This window comes from Pygocentrus nattereri, chromosome 6, assembly GCF_015220715.1.
Source record: "Pygocentrus nattereri isolate fPygNat1 chromosome 6, fPygNat1.pri, whole genome shotgun sequence".
Classification (NCBI taxonomy): Eukaryota; Metazoa; Chordata; class Actinopteri; order Characiformes; family Serrasalmidae; genus Pygocentrus; species Pygocentrus nattereri.
In genome coordinates, this window is record NC_051216.1 from 1484649 (window position 1) to 1493782 (window position 9134).

The window sequence follows — 9134 nt, forward strand, 5'->3', positions numbered from 1 at the left end:
CCACATGATGAAAACTGCCACAAACTTTCATGAGTAGGCGTGAAAGTTTGGCCGTCTACGCTCTCGAATGTTTTGTGTGCACGTTATTCCTGTCCGATATCAACCCGTTAAAACATCAAAACACGTTACACAACCAACAAGAACCAACACCCACACTTAATAGTTTCTACAGGTTTTAGCCATTTTGCTCCTCTTGGCCTTCAGTACAGTTGCTGACCCCCGGCACGATAAACGCCTAGTAAGCACCTGCACGCAGAGAAACCTCACGGTTTCACAGATAAAGACATGTTTATGTTTAAAGACATGTTTTATGTTTATGGACCCAAATCAGCCTAAATCACCTCGTCGGGTAACACTATCGTTATTAAACCTACAGGGGGGATGTTTTAACGGCCTAAATCACCTCGTCAGGTAACACTATCGTTATTAAACCTACAGGGGGGATGTTTTAACGGCCTAAATCACCTCGTCAGGTAACACTATCGTTATTAAACCTACAGGGGGATGTTTTAACGGCCTAAATCACCTCGTCAGGTAACACTATCGTTATTAAACCTACAGGGGGATGTTTTAACGGCCTAAATCACCTCATCGGGTAACACTATCATTATTAAACCTACAGGGGGATGTTTTAACGGCCTAAATCACCTCGTCAGGTAACACTATCGTTATTAAACCCACAGGGGGGATGTTTTAACGGCCTAAATCACCTCGTCGGGTAACACTATCGTTATTAAACCTACAGGGGGGATGTTTTAACGGCCTAAATCACCTCGTCAGGTAACACTATCATTATTAAACCCACAGGGGGGATGTTTTAACGGCCTAAATCACCTCGTCGGGTAACACTATCGTTATTAAACCTACAGGGGGGATGTTTTAACGGCCTAAATCACCTCATCGGGTAACACTATCGTTATTAAACCCACAGGGGGGATGTTTTAACGGCCTAAATCACCTCGTCGGGTAACACTATCGTTATTAAACCTACAGGGGGATGTTTTAACGGCCTAAATCACCTCATCGGGTAACACTATCGTTATTAAACCCACAGGGGGGATGTTTTAATGGCCTAAATCACCTCGTCAGGTAACACTATCGTTATTAAACCTACAGGGGGGATGTTTTAACGGCCTAAATCACCTCGTCGGGTAACACTATCGTTATTAAACCTACAGGGGGGATGTTTTAACGGCCTAAATCACCTCATCGGGTAACACTATCGTTATTAAACCCACAGGGGGGATGTTTTAACGGCCTAAATCACCTCGTCGGGTAACACTATCGTTATTAAACCTACAGGGGGGATGTTTTAACGGCTAAATCACCTCGTCGGGTAACACTATCGTTATTAAACCTACAGGGGGGATGTTTTAATGGCCTAAATCACCTCGTTGGGTAACACTATCGTTATTAAACCTACAGGGGGGATGTTTTAACGGCTAAATCACCTCGTCGGGTAACACTATCGTTATTAAACCCACAGGGGGGATCTTTTAACGGCTAAATCACCTCGTCGGGTAACACTATCGTTATTAAACCTACAGGGGGATGTTTTAACGGCCTAAATCACTTCGTCGGGTAACACTATCGTTATTAAACCTACAGGGGGATGTTTTAATGGCCTAAATCACCTCGTCGGGTAACACTATTGTTATTAAACCCACAGGGGGGATGTTTTAAAGGCCTAAATCACCTCGTCGGGTAACACTACCGTTATTAAACCCACAGGGGGGATGTTTTAACGGCTAAATCACCTCGTCGGGTAACACTATTGTTATTAAACCCACAGGGGGGATGTTTTAACGGCCTAAATCACCTCGTCGGGTAACACTATCGTTATTAAACCCACAGGGGGATGTTTTAACGGCCTAAATCACCTCGTCAGTAACACTATCGTTATTAAACCTACAGGGGGATGTTTTAACGGCCTAAATCACCTCATCGGGTAACACTATCGTTATTAAACCCACAGGGGGGATGTTTTAACGGCCTAAATCACCTCGTCAGGTAACACTATCGTTATTAAACCTAAAGGGGGATGTTTTAACGGCCTAAATCACCTCGTCGGGTAACACTATCATTATTAAACCTACAGGGGGATGTTTTAACGGCCTAAATCACCTCGTCGGGTAACACTATCGTTATTAAACCTACAGGGGGATGTTTTAACGGCCTAAATCACCTCGTTGGGTAACACTATCGTTATTAAACCTACAGGGGGATGTTTTAACGGCCTAAATCACCTCGTCGGTAACACTATCGTTATTAAACCCACAGGGGGGATGTTTTAACGGCCTAAATCACCTCGTCGGTAACACTATCGTTATTAAACCTACAGGGGGATGTTTTAACGGCCTAAATCACCTCGTTGGGTAACACTATCGTTATTAAACCTACAGGGGGATGTTTTAACGGCCTAAATCACCTCGTCGGTAACACTATCGTTATTAAACCCACAGGGGGGATGTTTTATCTGCCTAAATCACCTCGTCGGGTAACACTATCGTTATTAAACCTACAGGGGGATGTTTTAACGGCCTAAATCACCTCGTTGGGTAACACTATCGTTATTAAACCTACAGGGGGATGTTTTAACGGCCTAAATCACCTCGTCGGGTAACACTATCGTTATTAAACCTACAGGGGGGATGTTTTAACGGCCTAAATCACCTCATCGGGTAACACTATCGTTATTAAACCCACAGGGGGGATGTTTTAACGGCCTAAATCACCTCATCGGGTAACACTATCGTTATTAAACCCACAGGGGGGATGTTTTAATGGCCTAAATCACCTCGTCAGGTAACACTATCGTTATTAAACCTACAGGGGGGATGTTTTAACGGCCTAAATCACCTCGTCGGGTAACACTATCGTTATTAAACCTACAGGGGGGATGTTTTAACGGCCTAAATCACCTCATCGGGTAACACTATCGTTATTAAACCCACAGGGGGGATGTTTTAACGGCCTAAATCACCTCGTCGGGTAACACTATCGTTATTAAACCTACAGGGGGGATGTTTTAACGGCTAAATCACCTCGTCGGGTAACACTATCGTTATTAAACCTACAGGGGGGATGTTTTAATGGCCTAAATCACCTCGTCGGTAACACTATCGTTATTAAACCCACAGGGGGGATCTTTTAACGGCTAAATCACCTCGTCGGGTAACACTATCGTTATTAAACCTACAGGGGGATGTTTTAACGGCCTAAATCACTTCGTCGGGTAACACTATCGTTATTAAACCTACAGGGGGATGTTTTAATGGCCTAAATCACCTCGTCGGGTAACACTATTGTTATTAAACCCACAGGGGGGATGTTTTAAAGGCCTAAATCACCTCGTCGGGTAACACTACCGTTATTAAACCCACAGGGGGGATGTTTTAACGGCTAAATCACCTCGTCGGGTAACACTATCGTTATTAAACCCACAGGGGGGATGTTTTAACGGCCTAAATCACCTCGTCGGGTAACACTATCGTTATTAAACCCACAGGGGGATGTTTTAACGGCCTAAATCACCTCGTCAGTAACACTATCGTTATTAAACCTACAGGGGGATGTTTTAACGGCCTAAATCACCTCATCGGGTAACACTATCGTTATTAAACCCACAGGGGGGATGTTTTAACGGCCTAAATCACCTCGTCAGGTAACACTATCGTTATTAAACCTAAAGGGGGATGTTTTAACGGCCTAAATCACCTCGTCGGGTAACACTATCATTATTAAACCTACAGGGGGATGTTTTAACGGCCTAAATCACCTCGTCGGGTAACACTATCGTTATTAAACCTACAGGGGGATGTTTTAATGGCCTAAATCACCTCGTCGGGTAACACTATTGTTATTAAACCCACAGGGGGGATGTTTTAAAGGCCTAAATCACCTCGTCGGGTAACACTACCGTTATTAAACCCACAGGGGGGATGTTTTAACGGCTAAATCACCTCGTCGGGTAACACTATTGTTATTAAACCCACAGGGGGGATGTTTTAACGGCCTAAATCACCTCGTCGGGTAACACTATCGTTATTAAACCCACAGGGGGATGTTTTAACGGCCTAAATCACCTCGTCAGTAACACTATCGTTATTAAACCTACAGGGGGATGTTTTAACGGCCTAAATCACCTCATCGGGTAACACTATCGTTATTAAACCCACAGGGGGGATGTTTTAACGGCCTAAATCACCTCGTCAGGTAACACTATCGTTATTAAACCTAAAGGGGGATGTTTTAACGGCCTAAATCACCTCGTCGGGTAACACTATCATTATTAAACCTACAGGGGGATGTTTTAACGGCCTAAATCACCTCGTCGGTAACACTATCGTTATTAAACCCACAGGGGGGATGTTTTAACGGCCTAAATCACCTCGTCGGTAACACTATCGTTATTAAACCTACAGGGGGATGTTTTAACGGCCTAAATCACCTCGTTGGGTAACACTATCGTTATTAAACCTACAGGGGGATGTTTTAACGGCCTAAATCACCTCGTCGGTAACACTATCGTTATTAAACCCACAGGGGGGATGTTTTATCTGCCTAAATCACCTCGTCGGGTAACACTATCGTTATTAAACCTACAGGGGGATGTTTTAACGGCCTAAATCACCTCGTTGGGTAACACTATCGTTATTAAACCTACAGGGGGGATGTTTTAATGGCCTAAATAACCTCGTTGGGTAACACTATCGTTATTAAACCTACAGGGGGATGTTTTAACGGCCTAAATCACCTCGTCGGTAACACTATCGTTATTAAACCTACAGGGGGATGTTTTAACGGCCTAAATCACCTCATCGGGTAACACTATCGTTATTAAACCTACAGGGGGATGTTTTAACAGCCTAAATCACCTCGTCGGGTAACACTATCGTTATTAAACCTAAAGGGGGATCTTTTAACGGCCTAAATCACCTCGTCGGGTAACACTATCATTATTAAACCTACAGGGGGATGTTTTAACGGCCTAAATCACCTCGTCGGTAACACTATCGTTATTAAACCTACAGGGGGATGTTTTAACGGCCTAAATCACCTCGTCGGGTAACACTATCATTATTAAACCTACAGGGGGATGTTTTAACGGCCTAAATCACCTCGTCGGTAACACTATCGTTATTAAACCTACAGGGGGATGTTTTAACGGCCTAAATCACCTCGTCGGGTAACACTATCGTTATTAAACCCACAGGGGGATGTTTTAACGGCCTAAATCACCTCGTCGGGTAAGACTATCATTATTAAACCTACAGGGGGGATGTTTTAACGGCCTAAATCACCTCGTCGGGTAACACTATCGTTATTAAACCTACAGGGGGGATGTTTTAACGGCCTAAATCACCTCAGTCGGGTAACACTATCGTTATTAAACCCACAGGGGGGATGTTTTAACGGCCTAAATCACCTCGTCGGGTAACACTATCGTTATTAAACCTACAGGGGGGATGTTTTAACGGCCTAAATCACCTCGTCGGGTAACACTATCGTTATTAAACCTACAGGGGGGATGTTTTAATGGCCTAAATCACCTCGTCGGGTAACACTATCGTTATTAAACCTACAGGGGGGATGTTTTAACGGCCTAAATCACCTCGTCGGGTAACACTATCGTTATTAAACCCACAGGGGGGATCTTTTAACGGCCTAAATCACCTCGTCGGGTAACACTATCGTTATTAAACCTACAGGGGGATGTTTTAACGGCCTAAATCACCTCGTCGGGTAACACTATCGTTATTAAACCTACAGGGGGATGTTTTAATGGCCTAAATCACCTCGTCGGGTAACACTATTGTTATTAAACCCACAGGGGGGATGTTTTAAAGGCCTAAATCACCTCGTCGGGTAACACTACCGTTATTAAACCCACAGGGGGGATGTTTTAACGGCTAAATCACCTCGTCGGGTAACACTATTGTTATTAAACCCACAGGGGGGATGTTTTAACGGCCTAAATCACCTCGTCGGGTAACACTATCGTTATTAAACCCACAGGGGGATGTTTTAACGGCCTAAATCACCTCGTCAGTAACACTATCGTTATTAAACCTACAGGGGGATGTTTTAACGGCCTAAATCACCTCATCGGGTAACACTATCGTTATTAAACCCACAGGGGGGATGTTTTAACGGCCTAAATCACCTCGTCAGGTAACACTATCGTTATTAAACCTAAAGGGGGATGTTTTAACGGCCTAAATCACCTCGTCGGGTAACACTATCGTTATTAAACCTACCGGGGGTTTTTTTTAACGGCCTAAATCACCTCGTCGGGTAACACTATCGTTATTAAACCTACAGGGGGATGTTTTAACGGCCTAAATCACCTCGTTGGGTAACACTATCGTTATTAAACCTACAGGGGGATGTTTTAACGGCCTAAATCACCTCGTCGGTAACACTATCGTTATTAAACCCACAGGGGGGATGTTTTAACGGCCTAAATCACCTCGTCGGTAACACTATCGTTATTAAACCTACAGGGGGATGTTTTAACGGCCTAAATCACCTCGTTGGGTAACACTATCGTTATTAAACCTACAGGGGGATGTTTTAACGGCCTAAATCACCTCGTCGGTAACACTATCGTTATTAAACCCACAGGGGGGATGTTTTATCTGCCTAAATCACCTCGTCGGGTAACACTATCGTTATTAAACCTACAGGGGGATGTTTTAACGGCCTAAATCACCTCGTTGGGTAACACTATCGTTATTAAACCTACAGGGGGATGTTTTAACGGCCTAAATCACCTCGTCGGGTAACACTATCGTTATTAAACCTACAGGGGGGATGTTTTAACGGCCTAAATCACCTCATCGGGTAACACTATCGTTATTAAACCCACAGGGGGGATGTTTTAACGGCCTAAATCACCTCATCGGGTAACACTATCGTTATTAAACCCACAGGGGGGATGTTTTAATGGCCTAAATCACCTCGTCGGGTAACACTATCGTTATTAAACCTACAGGGGGGATGTTTTAACGGCCTAAATCACCTCGTCGGGTAACACTATCGTTATTAAACCTACAGGGGGGATGTTTTAACGGCCTAAATCACCTCATCGGGTAACACTATCGTTATTAAACCCACAGGGGGGATGTTTTAACGGCCTAAATCACCTCGTCGGGTAACACTATCGTTATTAAACCTACAGGGGGGATGTTTTAACGGCTAAATCACCTCGTCGGGTAACACTATCGTTATTAAACCTACAGGGGGGATGTTTTAATGGCCTAAATCACCTCGTCGGTAACACTATCGTTATTAAACCCACAGGGGGGATCTTTTAACGGCTAAATCACCTCGTCGGGTAACACTATCGTTATTAAACCTACAGGGGGATGTTTTAACGGCCTAAATCACTTCGTCGGGTAACACTATCGTTATTAAACCTACAGGGGGATGTTTTAATGGCCTAAATCACCTCGTCGGGTAACACTATTGTTATTAAACCCACAGGGGGGATGTTTTAACGGCCTAAATCACCTCGTCGGGTAACACTACCGTTATTAAACCCACAGGGGGGATGTTTTAACGGCTAAATCACCTCGTCGGGTAACACTATTGTTATTAAACCCACAGGGGGGATGTTTTAACGGCCTAAATCACCTCGTCGGGTAACACTATCGTTATTAAACCCACAGGGGGATGTTTTAACGGCCTAAATCACCTCGTCAGTAACACTATCGTTATTAAACCTACAGGGGGATGTTTTAACGGCCTAAATCACCTCATCGGGTAACACTATCGTTATTAAACCCACAGGGGGGATGTTTTAACGGCCTAAATCACCTCGTCAGGTAACACTATCGTTATTAAACCTAAAGGGGGATGTTTTAACGGCCTAAATCACCTCGTCGGGTAACACTATCGTTATTAAACCTAAAGGGGGATGTTTTAACGGCCTAAATCACCTCGTCAGGTAACACTATCGTTATTAAACCTAAAGGGGGATGTTTTAACGGCCTAAATCACCTCGTCGGGTAACACTATCATTATTAAACCTACAGGGGGATGTTTTAACGGCCTAAATCACCTCGTCGGGTAACACTATCGTTATTAAACCTACAGGGGGATGTTTTAATGGCCTAAATCACCTCGTCGGGTAACACTATTGTTATTAAACCCACAGGGGGGATGTTTTAAAGGCCTAAATCACCTCGTCGGGTAACACTACCGTTATTAAACCCACAGGGGGGATGTTTTAACGGCTAAATCACCTCGTCGGGTAACACTATTGTTATTAAACCCACAGGGGGGATGTTTTAACGGCCTAAATCACCTCGTCGGGTAACACTATCGTTATTAAACCCACAGGGGGATGTTTTAACGGCCTAAATCACCTCGTCGGTAACACTATCGTTATTAAACCTACAGGGGGATGTTTTAACGGCCTAAATCACCTCATCGGGTAACACTATCGTTATTAAACCCACAGGGGGGATGTTTTAACGGCCTAAATCACCTCGTCAGGTAACACTATCGTTATTAAACCTAAAGGGGGATGTTTTAACGGCCTAAATCACCTCGTCGGGTAACACTATCATTATTAAACCTACAGGGGGATGTTTTAACGGCCTAAATCACCTCGTCGGTAACACTATCGTTATTAAACCCACAGGGGGGATGTTTTAACGGCCTAAATCACCTCGTCGGTAACACTATCGTTATTAAACCTACAGGGGGATGTTTTAACGGCCTAAATCACCTCGTTGGGTAACACTATCGTTATTAAACCTACAGGGGGATGTTTTAACGGCCTAAATCACCTCGTCGGTAACACTATCGTTATTAAACCCACAGGGGGGATGTTTTATCTGCCTAAATCACCTCGTCGGGTAACACTATCGTTATTAAACCTACAGGGGGATGTTTTAACGGCCTAAATCACCTCGTTGGGTAACACTATCGTTATTAAACCTACAGGGGGGATGTTTTAATGGCCTAAATAACCTCGTTGGGTAACACTATCGTTATTAAACCTACAGGGGGATGTTTTAACGGCCTAAATCACCTCGTCGGTAACACTATCGTTATTAAACCTACAGGGGGATGTTTTAACGGCCTAAATCACCTCATCGGGTAACACTATCGTTATTAAACCT